Source organism: Micropterus salmoides, unplaced genomic scaffold (genome assembly GCF_014851395.1).
Source record: "Micropterus salmoides isolate LMB-PRFRI ecotype aquatic unplaced genomic scaffold, ASM1485139v1 Ms_hic_scaffold_19, whole genome shotgun sequence".
Lineage (NCBI taxonomy): Eukaryota > Metazoa > Chordata > Actinopteri > Centrarchiformes > Centrarchidae > Micropterus > Micropterus salmoides.
In genome coordinates this window covers 26,809,782-26,837,481 of record NW_024041039.1, presented here as the reverse complement: position 1 = coordinate 26,837,481, position 27,700 = coordinate 26,809,782, and the positions used below count along the sequence as shown (strand labels likewise).

Sequence of the window (27,700 nt, the reverse complement as noted above, 5' to 3'; positions counted from 1 at the left end):
TTTCCTGGCTCTATTCTCATGGCTTTTCCGAGTGTGCTGTTGTCATAGAGTAGAGACGTACTGTGTTTTGTTCACTGTTTGGTTTTGTCACAACTTGTTTCTATGTCCTTTACCATCACAACACATTTCTGTTTATTTTGATCCACTATCTGTGCAAATAGTATTTTAGGAGTTTGGTCATGAAATGTGGTTTAACTAAATGAAACAGCCCTCGGCTCCAGTTCCAGTCACACATGGACACTTCCAGCACTTTTACTGTAATTTAACTGAAGCTAAAAGCCTTGCGTGGAATCGCCAACGTAATGACTTCTCTTTTGCTCAGAGGCTATACACAAGAATCACAACCACAGCTGTCACAATGAAATAAAAGACTTGTGTGGTTTATTAGCCTTTTCACCCATCTCATGAAGAATTGTGAAATGAGCAGAAAGTTTGAAATACAGCCTGTTGCTCTGTCACCTATGATTTAAGGTTTAGGATGCAGTGCAGTGCATAATGTTGAGGTTCTCTGACACACCTGTGGTGGACGATTGCAGTTTGTAAAAGACAGCTAAGCTAGTCAGATGAACTGGACAACTAAAACAACTTGCCAGCAGCAGTATTTGTACTACCTGTGCACTCTTAGCTGAGGTCTGTATGCAGAGCTGTAGCTTTTACACAGTGCGTAACACTTCTATTTTGCTTTCTTTGTAAAATCTCTAATATTTTCTTCAGGAGTATTTGAACAATTGAAATAATCCAACGTTTTAGGCCCGTTGTGTTGTTGTTGAATGTTTCTTTAAGTGGATTTGAAAAGAGGATCTCAACACAGATCAATGGCACAGTGGGCAAGAGAGCCACAGCAGCCGAGTCTCCTACCGTCTGCATCGATAACAAACAGAGGGAAGCAAAGAAAAGGAAGGACAGGGGGGAGGGAGAGACTTCCACTCCACCTACAGAGTTCAACAACTACAAGACAGCTGCCAAGGATCCATTCGGCTCAGGAACACTAGAGGACAAAAATGCTGCCTGATGTCCAACTACTGAAGACAGATCAATGTATTAACTTTGACTGGAGTCAACAGAAATCAGAATCACCAACAAATAAGAAGAAAACCTCTTAATAAGTCCCTTTTCCTCATCTCACTGAGTGAAAAATGCCTGGGTCACCTCTGATAGTCATGGTAATAAGTAATAATGTAAACTTGCATTCAAAAGCAACAGTCTTGTCTCTTAGAAAATATGTTTCTATTTTACCAATTTGTTTTGCTGATAACACTTTGATGGGAAAAATAATTGCTAACATAATTGGATTTTGTTCCCTGGCAAGGTTTTATTGAGGATTAAGTAACAAAAGCACTTCAGTTAAGGTAGAATCATATTATATTAAATTATACAGAATAGTGTTGGGCAGTTCAATCTATAATAGTGCATCATATCTTGGAAACCAATCAGATGTGTTGCATGTAGACATCTAAAAATTAACTAGTAACTATAGCTCTTAAATAAAATTGTATTTAGTCTACATAAGTAAGTACAGCACAAATGTACTTATTTACATACACAACATTGATTAACTTGATGACCGACATAGTCCCCAGTTCTGTTATTGTCTACTTGTAAAATATGAATTAATGATCAGTTAGTTCCAAATTCGTTGTTGTTGTTCCTTAATCGGTTTACTACTCAGGAGTTGTATCCCTCACTGTGTCAGTGAACCAACACGGAAGTGAGTTCCCGTGATATTTGAAGGTCAAACAGGACGCGCCCGGCAGTTTTGGTATTAAACAACAAAGCTTCTATAGATCGATTTTTACGGAACAGGACCAGTAATATGAGATTTAAGTTGCCCACTGTCATTATAGGCTACTTTGTTGCTGTGAACGCTCAACACCTCTAAGCACACACTAATCTGTGGTCTGCCCTTAATCTCCTGCAGACAACACGGTACGGTGTGTGCGGACCGTGCCAAAGGGGCTCTTTACGCATATTCATCGCCACAGTCTCGCTGCAGTGTCTGTTTGTGTAAAGGTACTGTAGTTCTAGCGGGCCTGCCGGCCTCTGCCCCTCTCTGCCTCTCCGCCCGGTGGGCTCTGTGATACTTCATGGTGTTTGTGCCATCTAGGGTTATCCGCCGCTCCATTGCAGTCTTTCTGGCGCAGAGACTTCGCACCGAGGGTCGCACCTCTCCATCTCGCTCAAACAATATATCTCCTTAATTATTGTAAACAAACAAACAAAAAACTTTCTTTTGGATGTGCTATGTTCACCTTTTCTTTAACTTTTCATCTTGGATGCGCTTTTAGGAGCCAAAGAGAAGCAAACAATTACAAGGACATGTTGTGATTTTACTGTCAAGTAGCCTAACCATACAACCCGCGGGGAGGAATAGAAGAACGCCTGTGCCATGTAGCAACCCTCTGGAAATAGCCTACATAGAGGAGCCCACACAGCAGCGAGCTGGTTATTTTTACTTGAAGGGGAAACTACAAATATGCTGTGAAGCTCTTCGTCGCAGCTTGGCTCCCGGCAAAAGCGCAGGTTTCCAGAGCATCTGCTGGTGGGAAACCCAGTCAAGGAGAGGAGTGCGAGAGAAGAAGCGACATGCGGCTGACTGTGCTGCTGGTTTTGCAGTTCGTCTCCTGGAATTAGTGGATGAATGGGAAGGGAGCGGCTGTAGCCTCGAACCAGAGAAACAGAATATACTGTGTAGAGCGTGCGGTGGCACACAATGGATACTTTCCCTCTCTGAAGGTAAGAAATCACCTCACATTATCTGATACGTGGAAGAGTTCTGACTGCCACGCACTCCTCCCAGGTTAGATGAGCAGTTAGTAGTTGATTAGCCTACACTGCATTTTAAATCTAAATGTGATAGATTTTTTTGGTTACAGTTCACGTCTAACCGTCCTGCCTGCAAAATTGTCACCGCTTGCAATATATTGTTTCTGAGGTCATCACTAATGTTTCACAAGCTCTGGAATTGTATTGCCTAAAATGAGAGCCAGTGTTTTAACGAAGTGAGGCTCGCAATCTCGGGCAATTACAGTTATACCCAGAAAGTAACCCGATCGGTGGGAATCTATTCAGTGCCGTGGGGCTACATGCGATTGACGTTTTCATTTACAGCTGTTTCATTTTGTAATGTTACATACGTGCGAAAGGTTGCAGCCTTGCATGGATACAAAAAAAAACAACAACCGAGAGGTTGGATAGTTGTGCCCGACGCATACCAATCCCGGGTGTGTATAAAAGTGTGCGTATTGTGGGTCTGCCAATGGGTGTGTTGTTTTGTGTGTGTGTGTGTGTGTGTGTGTTTGAGAGAGAGAGAGAGAGAGAGAGAGAGAGAGAGAGAGAGAGAGAGAGAGAGAGAGAGAGATTAGCCTACTCTTTTCCAAAATGTTCCCTTGTGATTACAGTAGGTTACAACGTTTATTAAACTCCCTTTAAGTTGCAGGAATGGGTTGCTGTGTGCGCGCGTGTTTTTTATGTGCTAATTAGGCTATTTTATTAAACTAGCAGTCACTTCACGTCTTGAGAAAAATGTGGGTTGTGCGTGCGTGTGCGCATACGCGCGTGTGTGTCTGGTTAAGGGATAGATGGCCGCCGTGGGGCACCATGGGCAGCAGTGTAACGTCACCACCCACTGTAATCACCACCCTCTTGTGGATTACAAGTGGTAGCATGGCGTTTGCTGATCTCAATAAGAAATCCGAGTGTGGAGGTAGAAAGTGCCGCTCGGCCAGATAAGGCTGTTCAGCACCATGGACAGCGCAGAGAAGTATGGGACTGCAGTAGGAGGGAACGTTTTAACTCCCACAGTGGGGCATTTATCGACATTTGAATGGCTGGTATTCTCCTAAAAATCACACTATAAAGGATTTGTCTAAAGAATGCAGAGTGTGGAGGTTTTCCTGAGCAAAGCCCGTTAGTTTACTGGAGGGATTCAACTGTGTTTTATTCATGAAAACAGAATTTTTCTGACACAAAATGACTCACTGACTGAAGTGCATTCTATATCCAAGCCTTGCTATTTATTGCCATAGCCACTGTAATTGATTGCGGTCAATCACACTGTCCAAGTCTACCATGAAAGTCTGTGGGTAGACCAAAAACAGCTTCTAAAAGAAGAAGAAAGAGCCTTAATCTTCATTTTTTTTTTCAGTTCAGTGCACAATTTCAACACAACAAGTATCTGAAAACTAGACTATTTCTTCACATATCACCTCCATGCAATAACTGATACTGTCATCTCATATCATCGTTTCATGGTGAACTTGTTAACAGTTGCTTATTTAGAAAAAAGTTACAGAGCAACATTACCATTCATTTGGAGTTGTGTTTGTGTCCGCCTGATGAATGTAAGTCCAATATTCCCTCTTTTTAGCTCTGTTTTTGGTCTCTACAAGCTCCTGGGGTGTTATCTGTATCTGGGGCTCCTCTTTCGCTGCTAAATGCTCCACTGTGCCAGCTAGTCTCTAATTTTTAAGCATGCTCAGGTGAGCTGCAGATGATAATTCTTTGAAAGTGTCTCATGGTTTTCACATTGTAATTTGATAGATTATTATTGTAAAATGTCATGGCAGCTAAACATACAACAATTAAATAAAGTTGTTGGTTTTCATAATTTTTCATAGTTTAACATTCAAAACCTCAGCTAATCTGCTTCATCGGGGCTGTATGGGTGTGGTTTGAACAGATGAAACCAACCAAACAACCCCTAACTGTCATCAGAGTCTGCATCACAGTCTTCAAATGTTGCAAAATCCTGATTGGTGCACAGGAGTACATGACGTCACATTTTCTAACCGACTCCTTCCTTCATCCAGTAAGAAGAGCTGAGACAAACACACAAATGCAGAAATCTTCCATATGAAATAACCAAAACAACTCCAACTTGAAATAAAACGTTTTGTCCATGTATGATCCAATCACTCATAGTAAGATCCTCATAAACAAAATGTGTTTTCAGGGACTTTAAAATTAATAATATGCTGATTTGTTTTTTTCAAACTTACATATACTGCTTATTATGAAACGTACTATACACTGCTGACACTGGAGGGGTATAGACAATAACATAAAATGAGGATAGTCAAACTACAGACTTCCTAAATAACTGCTGGGAACATTGGTGTCTGTACTGCAGAACAAACAGCCTATATTTTACTGTGTATGTTGTAAAGTAGGCCTCCTTATGGGGTAAAACTTTGTACTTATAAGGGACTTGAGAAGCCTAGAGTGGTACTGGTTTATGTGAAATGACACTTACACAGGGTGTTCACTTTTGTACAGTAAGTAGAAAAGCTTTTTATGATGAGGGTTTTCTGCAGTAAAACCAGCAGTGTTCATCTAAAGGGAAAGGCAGTTGTCGAAGATGATTGATTTTATGTCCTGTCACAGCACACCTGTCATGAACAGTAAAGAACACAAACCCTATACAGTCATAGAAAAACATTATTGAGGGTCATTGCACTCAATCAAAATTCTATAAGGTCTATAATGTCCTAGCCCCACAGGCAGTTATTCTCTACTGAACGATGGTATTGGGTTGCATTACGGGATCCAGTTATATAGGAGCTTGAGCTATACTAAAAGTCAGGATCTAGGCATCTGTTCCCTAAATTCGTTTTGTAATGTCTCCCTTTTTGTCCCCCAAATATTTGGATGTACAATACTTAGTTGCTGTTCCCCTTTAAAATCAGTTCCCCATATACTAAAATATCTCCTTTAATGTAATACATACATACTGATTTTTCAAATGAAATTTTCTTTCTGTGCTTATCATCACCTGATAAGAACAACCATCGCAAAATGATCTTTTTTGCTCTATGCCTAACTCACAAAGATTTTAAATGTTATTACCTCTTGGCTACATAGCAGCCCAATTAGATTCACCTATTCCCTTTTTAGCTTCTGGCTTGCTGAATGCAGTTTATTGCCCTTTTAATCTAAATAATCCCGCTATTCTAGCCAAACAACAACAAGAGCAGGAACTGTTCAATTCATTTTTATTCCGTTTGTATTCATTATTATTCAGATCCTTAGTTTCTCATTGTGAACAGTCACAACAACCGTCAACAGAGCATCTGATATGTTGATATCACTAGCAGTTATTGTCTGTCAGTGCTTGGTGCCGAATGCTGGGGGGTTAATTCCTTCTGTTGAGAGTGCTCTGGGAAATTGATAGGGGTGCTTTGACAGATGAGATAACCTGTAATCGCAGGCCAATGCAATTTATGGGTGCGGCAGATGGATGCTGAGGATGCACTCAGAAGTAGGCCAGTTTTACCTTGGGGAAAAGCTCGACATGCACAGAAGACTCCCAGAGAATGTTAGAAAGTTGCTTTTTTTTGAGAGGGAAATTATGAGAGAGAGGTGGGAGGAACGGGTAACGGGAGGACTACTCTGTTTCACACCTAGTGAAAAAACAGAGAGGGGATCAATTCCTGCTCAGTTCTGGTTCAGATGGAATAGCCTGGACAGAAGGCAATTGAAGTAAAAAAATGAATTGGGAAATAACTTGATAATTTAGCCTTAAACCCTCTCGCAACCAGCTGTCTCAGCACAACAATCTCTCCAAGTCTGCTGTGAGGAGAAAACTAGAGCTTGGTTCCTTTCCAGAAAACTCTCCCTTATGGCTTCATTCGCTCACCTATGCCAGCAGAACAAGCAGGGTGCACAGAAAACTCAACAAATAAATAAAAAAATCCAGAAGAGAAGCTTGGAGGAGCCTATATGCAGACGGTCAGATGCGTTTGATCTCATGTATATTCTTACATACACAATAAAGCACTCATTGGGAACCGAGCGTAGCGGCGGGACATGGTCATGTGCTTATTCACCTCAAATTGCCATGCATTAGAGGGAGACATATCCCTAATGGATTTAATCAACGCTCCTTTTGTCACTGAGTTGGTCCTTTGTTTACATCCATGCCTGGTGACTACAGCTCAGCTGCTGTCACAAAGCATATTTGCAGAGCGACGCTGACACATCATGCAGCGTTTAGAGAAATCAACTGTTTGGACGGAGCTGATACATTTGCAGCAATGGACAAAATGCGGTTTTGTTGGTCATTGAGAGTTGTGGATCTAGAGAGCTGCTTTTTCCTTTGTAACCTTACCCTTAAGAAATCCTCAGCTCTGGGGGCCTTGGATAGCTCACTTGCACGAGCACGTGCACCATGTACCAGGGCTGTAAGTCCCTACCACAGCGGCCCGGGTTCAAATTTGACCCGCAGCTCGGTTGCTCTCTGCCTTCCCATCTCTCTCTCCCGCATCTTCAGCTGTACTATCCTCACTAAGACAAAAATCCCTAAAAAGAAATCCTCATCCTCCCACCCATGTCACAGATTCCTTTAAAAGTTCTTGAGATAGTTGATGCATCACATCATTCAAAAATTTCTCTGTGAAACTTTGACGTGGTGCTACTGTCTTGCGGGTGACGCATTGAGTGCCTTAATACTACAGAAGTAGCTGGAGTTTTGACCCTTTAAGCAAGGTTGAAATTACACCCTGGCTTTCGGGGAACGCTATTTATGGGGTGGGAGGGTACGGTACACATGTTTAAGTACAAAAACATAGGCTACTATCAATAAATTTCAGTTCAAATAGAAAATATGAAGCACGGGACAATAAATAAAAAGAAAAAGTATTCACCCTTAAAGTGTGTTTTTAATACTTCTCCTTCAAGAAACAAATAAAATCCTAACTTATAGTGGACAGTCAATGGTTTGCTGTACAAATTACTTTGCAAAGTGCTTTAATATTAGCCTATTATTTATTTTAGGAACCTAAATATACAGGAAGATATACTAGACAATTTCCCTTCTCTGTGCATGGTGGACCCACTCACACACAGTAGGTGGTAAAAAGTGATAAACAGGGTACTACAGATTGATAATAAACCATGTTATTGCATAAGCTCTCATAGTTTAGAAATGACTGATGATAGTTTAGAAATGACTCTCTAAGTAAACGCCAAAAACGATTGATGAAACAGCAAATAAGAATACACTTTCTTAGGTCCCTTGCCTTGGGGTAGCAGCTATCTTACAAAGGCTGGTGTTAGTTCACCTGCCTGTGCTGCACTGCCACGCTGCCCCGGCTGTGCTGTGACGTGGCTTTTCCCAGTAGCCTCAGCAGGAAGCACTTGACTCTTTGAGTATATCAAAGTGAGCCGCAGACTTTGAGGGCAGGGCCGCTGTGGAGCAATGGAGAGAACCTCGGGGAGTTTGCATAGGCGACGGCTCTCTTCCTTTGTGAAACACTAGTCGGAACATTAAGATGTCACTGCTGACTGACCAATATCACCATGGGGACGCAGTGATACAGCTGCAGCTATGGATGTGAGACTTCAGAGCACTTCAAGTCAGTGGGAAGACGTTTTCTGGTGCAATAATTACGGAGCCAGTATGGGCGACAGTGTGTCTGAGGCATGACTCAAACTCTAAGCACTTTAAATACATTAAAAAAAATTATACCATGAGTCAGATTACAAAGGCTAACCCCCCCCCCCCATCATGTTTCACATTCTTTCTTTTGTTTTATTTAGAGATTCAATAGGCCTGTGAGCGTGGAGAGCTGACATTCTAATTTTACTGTCACCACTTTCTCCTCTCCCACATGAATTCTCTGATATTGTTGTTGTTGTTGCACTTTTGAGTACACTGTCATTTAATGGCGGGTTCATTCATCACAGTCAGCAGCTCCAGCCCACTCAAGCTACTGTATTCCAACAAACCTTTACATTTTAAATGCCTCCGAGTTTAGGCTTTCGCTGCTCACAGAGCGTTCAGTGTAGCTGAAAAGAGAGAGCACAGGGCAGTTGTGTGATGTTCAGTATATCATACAGGACAAAAATATGCTTTATGGGGGGTCATGACAAGTACATGTGAGGAATATAACAAATGTTCAGAGTCCAAGGCTTTAATTTACAAAGGTGATACCATTTGTGTGATGAATAATTTGATCAAAAATTGGATATAAGATTCCTGAAACTAATAAAAAGGTGAGTTTCAAATGCCTGTCCCTCAGTGCATTATACTCAAATCACACACCCTAGTTGGCTGTGACATGGCTTTCCATCAACAAACTTGTGTTGTAATGTACCCCAACCTGTTACAGTAATTTACTGCTCAGAGGCTCCATGGTTCACAGCCTCTGAGGAGAGAAGTGACATGTCATCATGTCAGGGTCTGGCAACATGCTAACTGGCAGCGATTAGCCCTGATACAGGACACAATTTCTGATAGTAACAGCTGCTTGCCTTCTCGTTACTTGTTTTCTTTGATTCCATACTACCTGGTATTTAAACACCTTCACAGCTTGTCAAAACAATCCCAACTCAAGGTCCACTAAGTAGCAGATCAGCTCACTCAGAAGATTAGTAGGAAAAATTTTAAACGAGGCTGAAAAGTAATGTTTCAAACCCAGAGTCACTCGCGAGTATCATTGGGTATTGTAATAGGTGTGCTCTGTTGCAACTGTAAACATGCCGAACAGTGATGTGACGGCGTCCTGACACATCCTGAAGTATGCTGCAGTGAAGTGAGAAGTTAAACCACTGGATTTTCAGATGGTGTTGAGTTTTACTTGTGAGTGGAAGTTTGACAAAATTCTATTGCAAATTTTATTAGCTGCCACTGTGTTATTTTAGTCTTGTGTTGCATCAATGGTGTCATTTCTGGGTCAAAGGGTGTCCAGACCCAGGTGAAACCTGGGCTAAATTTGGTTGACCTGTAAAAGGGTTTTGGACCTTTACGTCGTTTGACCATTGTTTGTCTAATGCTGTTAAAACAACAGCATTAGACAAACAATGGTCAAACGTCGTGTGAAACAGGTTCTAAGCTAGACATTTAAAATGAAATCCCCTCTCAACTTAATTTAACTCAGTTTAGAGATACAGTACATAAATGATCACACCTTGAAATATAGATTTGTTTTAATCTGCAGATGCTTTTATGCTTACTATGCAGCATGGCCTCCTGTTTGAATCAACACAACTGGAAATAATGTATATATCCAGTGCTGCACAGACACAGAACCATCTGGATGACACTGAACTGTCTTTATGTTCCGTTGGGTTGCGAGAAACTGGCGTGACCATTAATATACTCGGGCAGATATTGCACATGTGGGTAACACATATTGTAGTTCTGTTACTTGACACACTGCAGTCATTTATGCACACATACACACATTTGGACACTTACTTATCCATGTTTACAGTATTTTAATGTCATGCATTAATGTGACTTCTATATTTATGTACAGTTGGCGGGTACTCTTAATTTTCCAAACATAATCTAATGCTCCCACATAACCACCCGCACCTTTTCCCACTGCTGAAGTTATCACTGAGAGCATGACAGCAGCTCTGATAGGCTGCCTCTTCTTACTCGCTGATGTGCGGTGGGCCCCAAGGTTAGCAACAAAAACTGTTTAGCCGCAGAGATCTAAAATGGAGAGCTCCTCGTGCCGCTGTGGAGTGATAACATTCAAGCTCGGCTGGGGATGTCGCCACTGTGAAGAAGCTGTAATTTAGAGCGGGGCTGGAAAAGCTTATCTTCCTAAGCCCCTTAGCAAAATAAAGAAATAGTGGCGAAAAAAAAACCCACAAGACAGAAGCAATGAGTCACTGTCGATGGCAAACAGGAGTAAAACACACTGTCTGGATGAAGGTTCTGTGATCAAAAAACTGAGCAGTCCGGCTTATTATTCATGGAATTTTTATGTTAAGACAGCGAGAGTCTTTTGGGTCCAAAAGGTCAATAGCCACTACATCCAGGTGACTGTCTTTGTTCTGCTGCAGGGGTTGTCGCAGCGGGAAATGAAAAAGGTAGAAATGAAATGATGTCTTGCTATGACAAAGCTGTTGAGCTCACTGGATGCTGAAAACCCTGACTGTGCTGGAAAAGCAACATTATTCTTTCCATGTTAGCCTTCTGCCTTGGTTTGATTCTCACCGTTTCAAATCCACCTTAAACCCCGTTTGACATGCGCTACGCCATGTGCTCCTCGGGTTAGGCTGTGGATTTCAGTGGTTCTTTCTGACCGGAATTCTCCTGCCGATATTGACATATTTCGGTGCAGAATCGCTAGCACCATCAACAAGTAAAATTCTCAAGGGTACAGTTTTAAGTGCTCATTATAACTGGCTCTCAAGATTTCAATTTCCGAGTTGTCCATGCTTCGTTATAAATTGCAGTCATTAGGCAGAAAATGTCCCGATTCTGCTTCAGACTTGAAGTTTCCTCTCAGCAGCGTCTTTGATAAATTGATAGCAGGTCTTTTAATCTCACGCTGCTTCTTTGGGGTCCTCCCTGATGATTGCTCTGTTGATGGGCTCTTTGCAAAGCGCTGTCCTTATCTCACAGCACTGAGTTTACATCTCCTTGTCAGCATGCGCCTACTGTATGCACACAGTGTTCCCTCTGCATTACATTTAAACAGCAACCTTTCCTTTTGCTTGCTTATTGGTCATTCAATTGAGAGAAATTTCACAGGGATCAGACTGAGATGTTTTCCACTGTGGAACTCTCTGTGGTAGTTAAAGCACATGGACACACACACCAACGCAGTTAGATGTTTTGAATGTGGTTGAAAGTTAAGTTTAAAGATACACGGTTTACATTGTTAAGGGAACCAACATACAACTTGCATCTGTATGATTTGCATCATTTGCATCAGTAGACTACAACATGTTACTCTACTTTTCACATGTCTGTAACTCTTTATCTAAATGCTAAAATCCTCACATTCTTCTAGAATGGTTGAAGGACTATAACACTGCCACGTACATCTCTTCACACAGTGCTATCACAACAAGATAAATCCTGTTGATGTCGGTTACCACAGACGTTCAATCTGACAAAAGACTCTGGCCAATTATTACATCTACTTTATCACAAATGCTAACGATCCACAAAACTTTAGACGTCAACTTTTAGCAGTTTCACACTGGTTTTGTTCACAATGACAAATAGAGCTTCAATAAGCTGGGCTCTGTTTTGCGACCAAACTACGACCCGTGTAAGCAGTGCTCCAACAGTTTGGTATTTTCCCCACGTTGTATTTCACTGACCATGTCTGTCAGGTAATTTTGAGCCCAGCAACACTCAAGTGAGACTGTGGCTGTGACCCAAATCCATGTATTGATTGCAAGAAGGTTTAATGTGTAATGTGTTCACACTAGACAAAATAAAGTATACTGAAAGCAGATTTATTTATGAAGATTCCCATTAGCTGTAGCCGAAGCAACAGCTATACTTTTTTGATTATGAAGTGTGCTGTTAGTGGACAATATTCATCAATTAAAATATAAAATATATTAACAGAAAATAAAAATACATATTAAATCTTAGAAAAATAATGTTGCTGTCTGTTTTTGAAGTTTAATTGGCGGGAACATTCCAAAGCTGCTATTTGATGGACACCTCACTTTATCAATTCCTGTTAATAAAAAGCAAGTGTATTGATATTTTTGTATTAGCAACTGCTAAAACCCTGTGCTATGATAATTAGTATGTATACATACTGTGTATAAGATTAGAGTGTAGTACAGATTTGGGGCACAGCTAGTGTCTTAGTCTCAGAAGTTGTACAGACGTCTCTGTACCAGTCCTGTTTTGGACTTAAAGTCTCTCTGCTTAGAATTTGTTCATCTATCTATGATGTGTGATACAGTACAATTAAGACTGAATTAATGTTGGACTGATGCTGTCATATTAATGGCTTCAGCAAACTATTATTGCTTTTATTATTTAATTATAGGTAATTATTCAGTAATTAACTGAAAAACACCATCTGGCACCTTTGGCTGCAGACAATATAATTTCCTGGAGAAGCTCCCTTCCTTTGTTGCGCTATCGTTGTCTTGCATCAATGTGATAGGCTCAGCTGTTTCTGGGTAGGAATTAGTCCATATAGTTCCTTTAGTGTGAATACAGTCATTATGTCGGTGCCCTTCCCTTTAACTGTAACACTGCGTGGCCCGTGTTCCACATGATTACATGAAGTGGTGTAATTGTGCTGTAATTAGCTATAATAAGCTGCTGGCAAGCATATCCTGGGATGCAGGGAAAACTGCCAAAAATAGAAAATATAGGTGAGAGCTAAAAAGGGTAGTGATGTGTGCCTCAGATGATCATTTTGTGAACCTGCAAATTCCAACACAAAACAGCAGGTATCACTGACACTGTAACTACAAAATCAACCCCCAGCAAAAACCATTCAGTGCCTGAGTGGAATGCGCGACAGTGAATGCCCACTGTACCCCTGCTAATCCCATTTGATGAACACTATGCGGTGATGGCTGTGAATTGTTACTGTGAATTGAGATGTTGAGTTGTGCTCCCAAGAGACAATCGCTGCCAGAAAAAAAAAATCAAAAAATCTTAGTTTCATGTTTTGCTGGTGAAGCAAACACAGTAAAAAAAGAAAGACAAAAAATGCCACACAGCCTCAGGCATTGAGCCCATATAATCCCACAGCACGCTATCCTTTAGATGTCAACAGTGGCAACAAAGCCTCAATTTGTTGCTCGTATGAAGTGGGTGCTGAATGGAGGCACGATGAGACAGACAGGGCCTCTCACACACTGATGACGAGAAAGATAATATAAACAAATTGTTTTGACAAAGAGTCACCTTATGAATATTTAACAATGGAAGCTATGGACTCTTCTTTACAGTTTTTCTCACCCACTTTGGTGCATTTTTCAAATCACCCTAACATTTGCAAAACAGTAAGTGCATCGAAACAGATCAAACAAACAGCCCAACATAGTGGATTACCTGCAAACACGGCTGGATTGGTAATCTTTATTTATATAACTGTTTTTTAAAGAGGTGGTATTATGCTTTTTGGCTTTTCCACTCTCCTTTATTGAGTTATATATATTTTTTGTGCATGTAACAGGTTTACAAAGTGAAAAAGCCCAAAGTCCAGCCCAAAGGGAGTTCCCATCTCCCGCAGAAAGCTCTGCTCTGAACCGCCTGAACAGCTGGGTTGTAGTCCAGCCCTTCACTTCCTTTACTTGTGACGTCACAATGAAAACACGTCACAAAGCTTGCCAAGCAGCTAGCGGGGTCAGGCACGCCCTCAAACCAAGCTAGTCTGAGCGGACGCCCTTTGGCTCGACTCACCTTTGATTGGGTTTCCATTGTAGAAATGTTGCACCTGTACCTGCTTCCAGGTACTTTTTTTCGTATCACCTCCGTCGAGGTTCAAAGCGAGCTGAGGGATACTAAAATGTAAAGTGAAAACACAACAGACTGCTGATTGGTCAGAGAGAATATTCACTATTCACTGCATCATCATTGCGTGCGCCAGACAGAGGACAGCAACAGAAAGTTTTACAGTTTTCGTATGGAATTTCATCACTAAATCCACTTCTGAGAAGTTTTGAGGTGAAATCAGCTGTGTAGATTTCGAATATTGACAGTGTTACGAGAAGTGATGGCGAAAAAAAATGCTTGAATATTTTCAGAATTGAGGAGCTCCGCAAGTGGCGGCGGGGGAAGCCTGTGCCAACACGTGGGAGTAGCGTGTGAGGCCGGCCAGCCGCCCGCTCACAGAGCCCTCTGCTCCCGCCGTCACACAGACCGCTGCAGCAACAACGGCAGAGGAAAACACAGCTGGAAGGTTTTCATACCGCTTATCCTCATTCTGAGGAATGTGGAAACGTTTTAACTTAAAAAAGAGAAAGCTGTGTGGATCGCTGGTGTGTGTGGAGCATTGAACATTACCGTTGCGGCAGCTGTGTGTGGCGTCGCTATGACGACAAGCTACGTGCAGTATGATAAAAATATGGTGTTTTTTGAAAACTAAACCATGTAAACCTGTTCTGGTCCAAACCCTAATTAAGATTTGAACCTGAAAATGAGCACAATACCACCTCTTTAAAAAATGGGCCAACGAGCATTGGGTAATTTTCTGTACTGACACTGATCACATCACATCTCTTACTAGCCCCCACCCCCTCAAAATAAATCTTCAGACAGAGGCCGCCAAATACGCGAAAACAACAGCTATGTTTGCTACCGGGGCTGCAGTAGCTTCAGCATCAGCTGCAGTACCCTGTGTAGAGCAGGCACAGGCACCTGAAGGAGTAAAGGAGAGCTGTGGCCGCTGACAGGCAGAGAAGGAGGCTGTATTAGCAAGTGACTAAGTGAGAGAGAGAGCAGGAGGAGAGTGGAGGTGAAGCCGTAAGCATGAGTAGCTCAACCTGTAGGGAGGGAGCAGGGAGGTGGGGTGATTTACACTGGGGACGCTGGGGACAGCGTTGTCACGTCATTTTTCCGTGGATTTAGACCAGAATGTTTTGACAGTAGCCCCAAATGTAACTCAGCAACAACATAAAAAATATTTTCCAGCCTGTCTCGCAGCTCTTCTAAGTGCTACTCGCAATACTACTACTTTTAGAGAGAGAGAGCGCATTGCTCACAGCTTCAGGGCTTGTCAACTACTACTAATTTGTCCCGAGCAAAATTGTAATCAAAACATTTAAATATAAATTTTGGCGATCAGCGTCTAGTCAATGTACTTGCTACACAAACGGTTAACAGTCGCCACAAAGTAGTGAGAGAATAACAGGACACACCTGACCGCGACACAGACACCTGTCGCTCTCTCTGCTGTCTCTGTCCCCCTCCTCAGAGACACTTTGCTCTGTTTGACTGTCTGTCTTCTCCAGGATGCTTAATTCCCTCTGAAGCGGCTGTGAGATGAACTTTATCAGAGGTGCGGAAGTGAACACTTGTGTGGATGTGTGGTGATATTTCTGTCTGATCACAAGTGTTTTCAGTTTCGGTTTTCTACCTCTGATGAACAGCATTGAGCTCGTCTCATCCAGTACAGTCCCAGACGGGCTCTGTGTCTGTCAGACGGTCTAAAGTGGGTAGCAGCCTACTACCATATCAGCAGAGCAATAACGCAGGGTAATGCACAGCGGAGGGGCAGGTAGATTTTGTTAAAATATAATGACTTCATTCTCATTAGATCTCATAATATTACATCTCAAATTGTTATTCTGCAAATGTCAGAGAACGCAGATATGTGGGAGAGACAGTCAGGGCGGAAGGGGGCGGAAGGGGGCTGCAGTGGCTCAGTCTGTAAGGATTAGGCTGCAAACTGGAGGTTCGCCGGTTTGAATCCAGCTTGGACCAGAGTAGCGGAGCGTAGACTGGTAGGTGCCGAAGGAGGCCTTGAGCAAGCCCCTGAACCCCCTTACTTGCTCGGGGGAAGGGGGTTCAGGGAGAAGATACTAACATAACAGAGTGAAAACATTGAGTTGTCTCAGTCGTTGAGATGCGGTGGTTCACTTGTACTGTGTACGGTAGGCTTTATCCAACAAAATTGACAATATTTCTCCACGTGCTGTTCGAAACGGCTCAAACGATCTCTTCCTGTCTCCTGAGATGCCTTCAAGCTGCCCCAGTAATGGCCAGTTTTGAAGGCAGTATCAGTGCTGACTTTATAATGACTATTACCCATAAAGCAGCGCGGGTGCAGCCGCTGGAGCTTTCGAAAACTGGTCAAGATGGCAGACAAACGAATTTGTACACAAATATACATTTTTAAATGTTTTTAGTAGTTTTCTCGCTTCGATTTTTGAAATCTAGCAAGAAACACTGAACTGTAATATTACTATAACCAACCAAGTTTGTTCAGTATGATTTCTGAGGCGTTTGTTAGCCGTTTGGCTTTACAATAGCTAGTAAGCTGATGCTAAGGCTATCGGCTCTTCTGACAGCCAGAAGAGACGCAAGACAGCGTGCTGACGTCACACGTTACCGTAAGTGCTGCCCTAGAAGGCTGTTCGAAACTAATGTAGACAGAGCTGCCTTCATTTGAAGGTGATGCCTTCTGAGGCAGCTGTCTATTACGGTATCGAGGCAGCGAGGCAACTGCCTTCCGTTTCGAACATACCCTCCGCGCGGAGCAACACCACAGAGCGACACCGCTGGGCCAGGCGACTACTGGAGTGTCGCTTCCAGTGTGGAAAGACCTTTTTTAATATATATATTGGCATATATATTATATATTGACTGCTCACTGTGTATTGTTACTGTTCACTGTGTTGGATGAGGGCTGTGCTGCTACTGTAGTATGTTGTGATTTGTTGTTGTCTATTCTTATTTTGTCTATGCACCATACTAAACAAGCTGTATACTTGAATGCGAAGAAAAACGATAAAATTTGACTTTATGTAACTTTGATTTTGACAACATGTTCAGCCATTTTGCATGTAGTGACTTATACAATAAACTATTGCCTAGATGTTTTGGGGTGTAAGACTATTTAACAGAGAATGGGTAAAATACATTGTGATCAGCATGACATAAGCACTTGATAATGTAGGAAACAGCAGACAATTGTACATATTCCTTTGCTTCAATGTGTCAAAGCATTTGCAGTTTGTTCAAAACAACGAGAAATTGCTTTATGATGCGCACAAGTGATGATGTGGGGGTTGTAGTTTTGAGAATTTCAATTCTGATCTGAGAAATGCACTAAAGCGACTGAGAAAAACTGTAAATGCAACAGTTTAGAAGTGGTCAGACTTCTATGTAACAACTGACATGTTGTGGCCACAGACAGTCAATATCTGCGATCTGAGATCCTTTCTGTGATGTACGGCAACATCTCTGGTGCTACATGCTCAGCAGTGAGGTGTTTGGTAGCACTTCTTAAGGGCCGCTTCTCAGTTGGAGCGGACTGATCATTTCATTGCTGCTGGGATCCAGTTTAATGAAAATGTCAGTGCTTGAAGTGGGGCAGGACGCACTGGTACGCAGTACTGACACCTCGACATTTTACTCTTTGGTGTGCCGGGACTTTTTCTTGTGTACAGGCACTTCTCACAGGCTGCCGGTACTCTCCTCTGCCCTCTCCATATCAGGTTCTCTGGGCACTATGCGTAGCGCTCACCTGTTCACGTTCACGCCTGCCTGCTAATGTCTGTCGGTGGAGAGAGACGAGGGAGAAGAGAAGCTCGGGTGCCTTTCAAGCAGCTACAAAAAGTAGCTTGTCAATGTCAGTTTTGATGAACCGACCAATCACAGGCTGGATGGGGCGGGACATTTAAAATGATTGACAGATAGGTGTCATTTTCACTGGGGATGCGGGGGACAGATCAGAATCAGAATGTCTCCATCACTTTTTGAAAGGTTTTGTTAAAAATGTTCTGAACACCAGCAACAAGAAATGTTAAATAACAAATGAACGAATGCACAATAAAAAAAAAATTGCAATGCAGTTGAAGTATAGAAGAAACAAATCTGCATTGTCCAAAAAAGTATCTTAAGCTAAAACAACAAGCTGCTGATTACTTAATATTATATTTTGAATTGTCTCCTGCCACATTAATTTTGTTTCCCTTCATATAAATAAAGACATTTCCACCATAAATTGGTGCAGAAATTAAATGTTTAATTCTCAAAGTCTTCTGGGGGACGAACCAGACCCATATATTTCAGCAGTGAATACTTGTTCAAAATACTGTTAAAATATGTTCTCATCTTATTCTCATGACCCAAATGTCGTCACAACCCTAATCTGAGCCCTTATGTCCCCGCCACTACAACACAAAGTGACGTCCCAATCAGGAAACCTTTAAAACGTTGAACTTATTGTTCTGTATGAATGGTTATGATTATGACAAGTTAGTACTTGGCATTAACAAATTTTTCTTGCACAATAATTTAATGACTGAATCGGCTGTTTTGTCCAAATGGAATTTATATTGTAGCCTACTAGTGGTAAACTATATTAGTAGTCTATAACCTACCGCACTGCTCAGCACTTCCTGTGAGAACTGCAGTTACTGGGCCTGGGTTCTCCCGCTACATACTGCCTTACGACGGTTGTTGGAGCCACCCATCACCCCACCAACATCGTCACCCCTTCTAAAAGCAAACCTACTCCCTAGTTCAAAGTGTTGAGTCATCATTTTGTCGACTTCATCCGTAAATGTAACCACTCTTTGAAAACTCAAAATGAAACGGAGTTGAACTGACAGCTACTCGTAATCTAAACAAAAACCTCACAAACTCAAAATAGGCCTGCAAGCTAACAATAGCTTGCCAGTGCGAGGGTTGACTCAGCCACCTCCATCAGTCATGTGACTGTTATCTTCTGTCTCCATGTTAGTAAATTTAAAATGCAAATGAAGACCGTCTCAACAGCCCGGTAGGGTCCCCTGCTAGTTTTCTTTTGTTTTCCTCACCTATACCTGTCTCCCTCTTTATTTTGAACAAGGTACTGAGCTGCTAAAGGGCGTAAAAAACATTGCAAAACGTCGTTTTTAAGAATTTCCAAGGAATTTCTTGTTGTTTTTGTAATGGAGTTCCCACTTTTAATACATGTGTGTATTGTATGTATGTTTGTGTACTTCAATTATTTATGTGCCCGTTGAGAAACCAGTAGAGAGCTGCTTGGAAAAATCTGCTGTGTTGAAATAACAACTTGGTTGCTGCACTGCCTTGCTCCTGAGCCTGAACGTTTGGGCTGGGAATTGAGGTAATACAGTGGGACACTATGAGATTTTTGTGAATCATATAAGCTAGTTTTTGTGTGAGGATGATTGTACGCTAGGTACCATGATTCAGCTGTTACACACACCTGAGCAATAACATCATCTATCATACTGCTCATTTGGAATAACTGTCTCCTCATACTTCCCATGATTCATTTGACATGATTTTTTTAAACAGCCTAGAGCACTGTATAGTACTGAGCTCTTCTCCATGAAATGACCCTATGAACATACCAGTAATAATCAGTGAACAATACCCTGCCGAACCCGAGCCGAGCTCTGCTTTGTCCGCATGATTCAGCCTCACTAAAAGGCAAATTATCCCAGACTGTTGCTCCATTCTTCTGCTTGAGTAAATTGGTTCTTCTCTCAGTAGCAACAATAGCTGTCTTACTGACAGAGACTCAGCATCCAGGAAAAACAACGGGTGAAAAAAATGTGTCACTCAATGTTCCTCCTTCATCCATCATGCAGCTCATTTTAGGAGAACTAGGCTGTTTTTTCATGTGGCGCAGCCCTCTGGTATCAACTACTCCTTGCAAACAAAGCACCCGCCAGTTTTGGTCAAGCCCAGCCTGTGTAGTTAGTCTTTCATCCACCAGTGAGGCTGAAGAGCCCCCCCATGCATCAGTCACCATGGTGTGCAGAGCTGTCTCAGACTGATAGGGAGAGGGAAAGCAACAATGGCATGCTAGGTGATCAAATAAAGTTCCTCTCCAGTTATCCCGGCAGCACTTCTTTTACGTCATTGAATAGAAAAATAGGAGTTTTACTGGGAAAGGTGAAAGCAAGTGTGTTAGTGTGTAGTCCGAGGTGTGCTCTGTTGTGTTTGGTGATGTCACGGTGTACTGACACACCCTGGAGTACACTTCTACATCACTGAAGCAAGATGAGAAGTAAAACCACTAGATGTCAACAAACACAGGACTTTCAGCTCTTAAGTTTGTCTTTGAGAGGTTTTTTATGATACAGACTGGGGGTGTGGAGATTGAAAGACATAGGCATTTACTAGAAAGGAAGGGTGTGAATAAAAGATGCTAATTGGTTGCAGTATGGGAAGTGTAGGATCCAGCACTTTTGGAGATTGACCAATACTATGGATCCAAAAATCTGGAAAATTAGTATTTAAATCTGTCTTAGTGCAGGACTAAATCACTGCGGTGCCCCTTTAAAGACCCTGAAAACCTTTTTTAGAAAAGCTACTGTCCATAAAATCACATCAAACCACACCCACACAAAGTCTTAATACAACAATATCTGAGGATGTTTTTTTCTCTTCTTCTTTCTTTTTTTCTCTACAGCTTAGTGACAGCTAGTTTTCAGTCATTAGGAATGTTTTTCTTCTGTGGCAGTAAAACATGACAGACAGACAGACAGACAGACAGACAGACAGACAGATAGATAGATAGATAGATAGATAGATAGATAGATAGATAGATGCATTTTCAGTATCAGTTTCACTGCTGAAGAAAATTATGATGGCCTGCACTGTTATCTTTCTCTGGGGTTTTAAAGTCATTAGAAGAGCCTTTCTCAAAGAGCAGTGTTTTTCTGAAGCCACAATAGACCCATAAGGGCAAATGTTGCTCAAAGCGTTGAACGGACTCAGACAGCACCATGGATGACAGTGACACGGTTGGAGATTGCTAGCAATAAAGCTGTGGATGTACTTTCATGGCCGTGGCACTGGCAGCCTAAGCCTGATACCGCCGCTTCATCCTCTGTGTCTCTCGCCCCTGACAAGATTGCAAAGAGAGCTGTTACTGACTAATAAACATTACATAGTGCCAGCTCTGCCTGACCAGGCAAACACACAGCATCTTTGTGCCCAGGCCTGAATTGATAGCTGTGGTAGTCTGGCTTCTGACAAGGCTGATGTTCAGCTATCTCAGTGGCCCCCTTCTTTCACTGCCTCTCCCCCAGCGACTGCTCTGACACCCTTTAATGTGCTTAATACCCCTGGCATTTATGAATGCTTAGAATGGCCTTTTAGATTGGTTTAAAAGTGTTACGTTATGTTTATTAAGTGGCAGAAAATGTTCATAGGGGGTGAAAAAATATGTAAAGGTTATTTGATTTTTAACAGCTCTTGAAGGGGCAGGAAACAGTTTATACATTAAAAAAATACTACCCTTGCGCTGGATGTGAGACTGTATTATCATAGCCTGATTGCTTTACATAAATGTTAACGGCATAGAATCAGGCGACAGATGTTACATCAACAGGCAAGTACATTTTCTCTCAATTAGTCTGAAGTGCTTGTGTAAACATTGTCTCCGTGTGATTATTTAAAGATAGGAGAAACAGGCCTGGTGTGTTCTTTATAATGGCTGCGGTAATGGCTGTACGCTTTGTAAAAAAAAAACAGAAAAGAAAAAATAGAAAGTCGTTTTTCTCCCATTCAAGTGAACGAGTCCAGCGGTGGTAGTGCAACAAAGAGAATCCACAGATATTGTGCCGCATCAAATGATGACTCAGATTATGATTATAAGTCAAATGAGTTTTCACAGAGGCAGAATGAGCTCAATTACCAGCATTAATGGAACTTAGTGGTGACGGTGGAAATGGAAAGGGGATGGATTAAACTTGGCCTTTGGCAGGTGCGCAGCAAATTATCTCATTCAAGGGTAGTGCCCAAATCATGGATCACTTTGTCCTGTTTGGGTAAATGAGGAGAAGCAAAAAAAAAAAGAGTTGCGTATTCAAGAGTTGTTTGTGTATGAGATAAATGCAGTTAGGTAGGTGGGTGCACATCACTGTGTGTATCTTCTGCATTTGTTGTGTAGCTGTATTCATATTTGGATTTTTGCATGATTTAGATTTCCCTTTTAAGTATGAGTAGGTGAGAAATACAAAAAATCAAAGGCATATATGTTGTGCACACATTAGAGCTGCTTGGAAACAAAAATGATTTCAGTGTGTGGGTTTAATTTCAATAAATAGAGCCACATAACCAGTCTTTCTGAGTGCAGCGAACTATCTGGCTACCATGAAAGTAGGGCCCAACGAATTATTATTTGTATTAAAATTGCAGTGTTAAAGAGGTCACATTCTGCTTTTTGCTTTTTTTGTGTGTGGATGTAATAGGTTTGCAAAGTTAAAAAGCCCAAGTCAAAGGGAGTTCCCATCTTCCAGAGAAAACACAGCTCCTGAACTGCCTGAAAACAGCTCGTTTGTAGTCCAGCTTTTACTTCCGAAATCTATCTGTGCCACTAACACGCTCAACAATGCTCAACTAGCAGCTAGTCAGGCAAGCCCTTAAAAAACACTGGTGGAGAAACGCACTGAGCTGAAGCACACACAGCCACAAGGCGTCCATCTGTTGCTTCCTCTTACCTCCACCTTCACTTCCGAACATTAGCCAGTCAATGGCAATGAAGTTAATGTTGAGGCAGTGCACAGTTAAAATGATACGTATGAAAGATAAATTTCTTACAAATGAAAACCTTAGGCAGAGGAAATTCTTCTCATTCAGGGGAATCCATTTAACATTACACATTTCCTGACAGCTATTTCAGAACCTTTGAAATAGCCGTCAGGAAAAGTGTGATTGGATTCCCCTGAATCACTTTTGTTGAAGAGGATAATAAAAAACAAAAGACTAAAAAAAAAAGTTGTTGAGAGCAGGAGTCAGACTTGCAATCCTGTGCTCTATCAACTGAGCTAACCATTAACACTGCAACGTAATCTGAAATTATCCTAAAGAAACTCACTGGCCAACCCTTGTATTCAGCTTTGGATTTGTTATCTTGAGATCACAAGAAAATGATCCTGTTATCACGGGAAAACAACAGTCATTATCTCACTTTCACTGCTCTTATTGCATTGTTTTCAGCTTCAGTAGGAAGCTGCTTTCAATGAAAAACCCCTAAAAACCCACTGTACACTACCTGCTCAGTACCAAACGGCAGGCTGCTATGGGATCAATATCAAGCTCCATAAAGCTGTGGGGAACTGCAGATTTAGGTGATAATTATCTGTTCACTATACCATTTTCTCATTGTCACATTGTTTTGACATTGTCATTTGATAAGTTGTCATATTAAATATTGATTATAGCCACTTCAAGCTTCATAGGGCACAGTTTCAAAGTTCCTCACCAATGGCTGTACCCAAAATAACTTGACTATGACTTCTATAAGTTGGTCAAACAACAACTCTCTTTTACTACTGAGATGTGTCAAAATGTCTTATATAAAAAAGCCCTATATAGTAGGCTAGTCAACTAGGGTTAGTATGGCATTGGTTTGATGATAACCTACCAAGACTTTAAGGATTACACTGCTGGAAGTTTGACTTCTCCTCTGCATTAGAAGATCTCAGCAAACACAGAATGATTCAGGAAGCTCATAGGTGGACAGTAGCCATGAAACATGCCAGAATTTATTTTGTCAGAGCTGTTGTTAAGCTTCTCCAACTGGGCCTGGGGTTTATAGGGGCACGCCTTGATCTCAGCTTATACCTTACTCAACACTTCCCTGCCATTCATAAACAACACTTTTTTGCTAGTATAGTGTTGACCATTAAGAAGAGTTTAAACCACAATTAACCATCAGGTTTCTTTAACTTTCACTCTGGAGGAAAAATCTGCCTTTAAACTCGGAAGACATAACGATTTGATACTTAACGTGATAATTATTGATATCCAGAGATATGAAACTTTTCGTTGTGATAACATTTTTGGCCATATCTTCCAGCCCTAATCACAGGATAATAGGCCACCATAAGCTAGTTGTCACACCACCAAGTAAGGCTGTAGCAGCAAAACCCCTGAGTGTATTAAATTGAATAACAGTGCTTTTTATAGCTAATGAGCCCAACTTTTATTTCGTCAGAGGAGGAATTTGCTATCTGTTCCTTTAAAAGTTACATAGTCTTGACTTTAAATGATACAAAATGTATTTAGTTCACCTGTGCTGTGCAAAAATGAAAAGCCTTGTTGAAGGAGAATGAAGACTGTAATTGAAAACAGACAATAATCATTCATCTAGCTTTGCAACGGTGATTTCACCCAGGGTTAATATTTTGATGCAAAAACTAATTAAAATGATTTACTCTATTACTAAGACTATGCTTGACAATATTTGCAAATTTCTTTTTCCTATTTTGTATGTTTCATGAGCATGTATTACAGAATCTATGACTGGCTGCATCGACTCAGCTATAACTCTCCTGATTCTAGTCTGCCACTCTAACAACTTTGTCACATACTTTTTTACGTGTCAACAATTTAAATACAAAGTATCCAAAGATTTGCCATTGTTACTATATGACGGTTCTCAAAATTTTTTGGGGCCAGCGTCCCCCTATCCTTCATCCAGGTCCTTTATCACCCCCATCAAATAAGATGTAGGCCTATTGCCCTGAATCTTACTATTATTATTATGAAAACACTGTGTCCTGTACTCACTACACTCCAGGAGGACAGCAGTTGTACAGCTTGGAGAGCTGCCAGGTCACTACAGGAGCCCCGATCACGCAACCCTTCACTGTGTGTCAGATACAGATCCCATCCACGGCTATTTGTAACTGTGCTCCACGCAAGAGCATAAAAAAGTATGACTCTGTTTCTTAGTAATATTGCACTACAAACAGACACCATTTGCATTTCTCATCTTATGAGCACTGTTGAAAACACACATTTACAATTAACACTTTTTAGGGGGGAAGGGTTACGCTTTTCTTTTTCTTTAGTAGTAGTCTAACATTTATGAGAGGGCTCTCTTTCAACAATTATTTATGGTGGGTTGGTTGAGACATATAGATATTCCTGATTTGTAATATCATTACCATCTTAATTTAATTGTAGACTGGCAAAAGCCCAATTGAATTTGAAACACATTCTCACTCCCAACTCTTCAAATATGGCAGCTTGGTCAGCGGCCTTGCACTTCAAACTGTGATGCTCTATGCACCCCTAAAGCGTCAGTTTTGCATGTGCAGGGCTCCGTGGTTAACTCTCTTCATGCTACACCACCTGACTTCAGTGGCACATTATGCTAAAGGGATACCTACGGCGTCATAGTTTTAAATATACGGTCACTGACCAAGCTGCCGCATTTAACAGTTTGGGAGTGAGGATGAGTTGGAATATGTTATATATATGAATATTTTCAAAATGCAGTGGTAATGACAGATGAGGGCATGGATTCAGTATATTCAGCCTTCAAAAACAGGTTAACTGCCTGCAAAAGTACCAGCACTTTTGATTAGCAGCTAAAGTAAACACAACCCTGCTAACTGGACTCATTAAATGTCAGTCAGCTTAGCCCCACTACTTCGGAGACTGCTGCAGCGTGTGAGCACTGTGCAGAGCAGCATGCCCACTCAGAAGGGAAAACATTGATTTTTTTTTCCCTTGGATAACAAGGCTTGACCGACTTGGGTGCTTGCCTGAGTTCGATTGCTTCCTCTCTCTGCTGGTTGTCTATACAGATCTGAGACGTACGCATCAAAATTCTAAATGTCTTCAAGCAGCTTTGAATGTCATTAGAGAGAGGTGACCGCACAGCCTTTGACTGACTGATGCCATTTAACACAAGTCTTCATACAGGTTGATTAATAACAAAGTGTCTGATGTTCAGTCAGGGAGACTGGACAGGACTGGAGTGAAAACTGGGAGACAAATTTCTGCTGGAATCAGCAGGCGCTTAGATTGATTAAATGCAGCATTTCTACAACCAGACTGGATGTTGGAAGTTTTTGACAGTTCCACATTTAGAAAGGCAGTGGCAGCTGGGAATACTTCATTACAACATCTCAAGAGAGGAATTTCAAATCTGTGTGACATGCAGTCATGTAGCTGGAGGGTCCAGTATTTCACTCATTGGATTTTCTATGCTGAAACAAAAATCATACAATGAAAAATGGGGCCAGTTTCATTACATTTTATTCACAAAACAGAATTTTGCGTTATTTTTCTTAGAGCTTATTCAAGTTTACACATGAAGGTTAGTGTACTGTCTAATAAAGGGAGCTTTTCAAAGTCAGAAAAACCCTGTCGTGTCATCTAGGTTATTTCAATTTTGGCTTGAGAGGCCAAATTTATTACAGACAGCCTGTGTTATGCACTGGGGTGTGGAGTTTGGAAGATGATTGCCATTATTAGGCAGGAATGTTCTAAATAAAGACACTATTGGTTTGCATTATGGGAGGTGTAGGCTCCAGGGTTATGGGGGTGTGACTCAGCATCTGCTGCTTTGATTTTGATCATTCTTTTCTCTCACTAGCCTCCAAACTGTACTAAATTACTGGAGCACCTTTTTTAAGTGCACCAAAAACAATGGTGGAACCACACTGTTTTGGCTGTACCAAGTTAACATCATGTCATTACACAGGGCTCATAACCTGCTCTGATTCTTTGAAAGTTATTTTATTCTTTTATGAGCGCTGGCAAGAGTTTTTTTACATTGGCTATCTGTGAGGAGATCTTTCTAAAGTTGTGAATTGACAGGATTGACTGGAAGCTTTTGTCAAAAAGTGCTTGATATCCCAACAAAAGGGTCAGCTTACAAACATGCAACTTTTATGATTGAAGCCCGAGTCTGAATAGGAAAGATACAGTTCAGAGTTCACTTCAAGTTAAGAGACAACCTTTTTATTTAACCCAGGTTGTGATTATATTATAAAATAGGGTAGAATCCACATAGTGATGGATTTATGTGATTGTAACAGGGCTTCCGGTTCCCTCTGGGTTACCTGGCTTCAATGAGGTTATCAAGGATCACAAATGTGGTTATCAACTGTTAAAGCAGAGTTTTCCAATAAGTTATCAGCACATTCACTTGAAAGAGGCAGTTTTTAATGAAGTCACATATTTCAATATAAAGATTGGAATATTTAATATGAGATTAGACTGAACTGTTACTGTTCAGCATAATAAAAACACATAATATGATTTCACTACTAAAAGAAAAAGAACAGTACTAATGATGCCCAAACACTAAAAGTAAGGCTAGTATAAAGTGTGCTAAACTGGAGTGGCTATGTCTAGGGTCCATCAGCCACGTTTCTACGGTCCTATTTTTGGTCCTATGACAATATAATAAATAAAATATAATGTCATAGGACCAAAAAATACAAGAGCTTCCATAGACACATTTTCCATTCCTATCGGCACAAGTTCTGTGTGTTTTTAATTGATTACAGCTCAGCCCAAACTTGAAAACTGCTTTTCTCT

At 41.3% G+C, this 27,700-nt stretch overlaps 1 protein-coding gene across 1 annotated transcript in view; it reads left to right on the top strand.

Annotated features, from left to right (window-relative positions):
* The first annotated feature begins 2,033 nt into the window (after positions 1 to 2,033).
* Positions 2,034 to 27,700, top strand: part of LOC119911022 (leucine-rich repeat and fibronectin type-III domain-containing protein 2) — a 144,326-nt gene continuing 118,659 nt past the window's right edge. The window contains exon 1 of the mRNA XM_038729920.1: positions 2,034 to 2,733. The gene's annotated coding sequence lies outside the window, so the exon portion shown is untranslated. The remainder of the gene's footprint in view (positions 2,734 to 27,700) is intronic.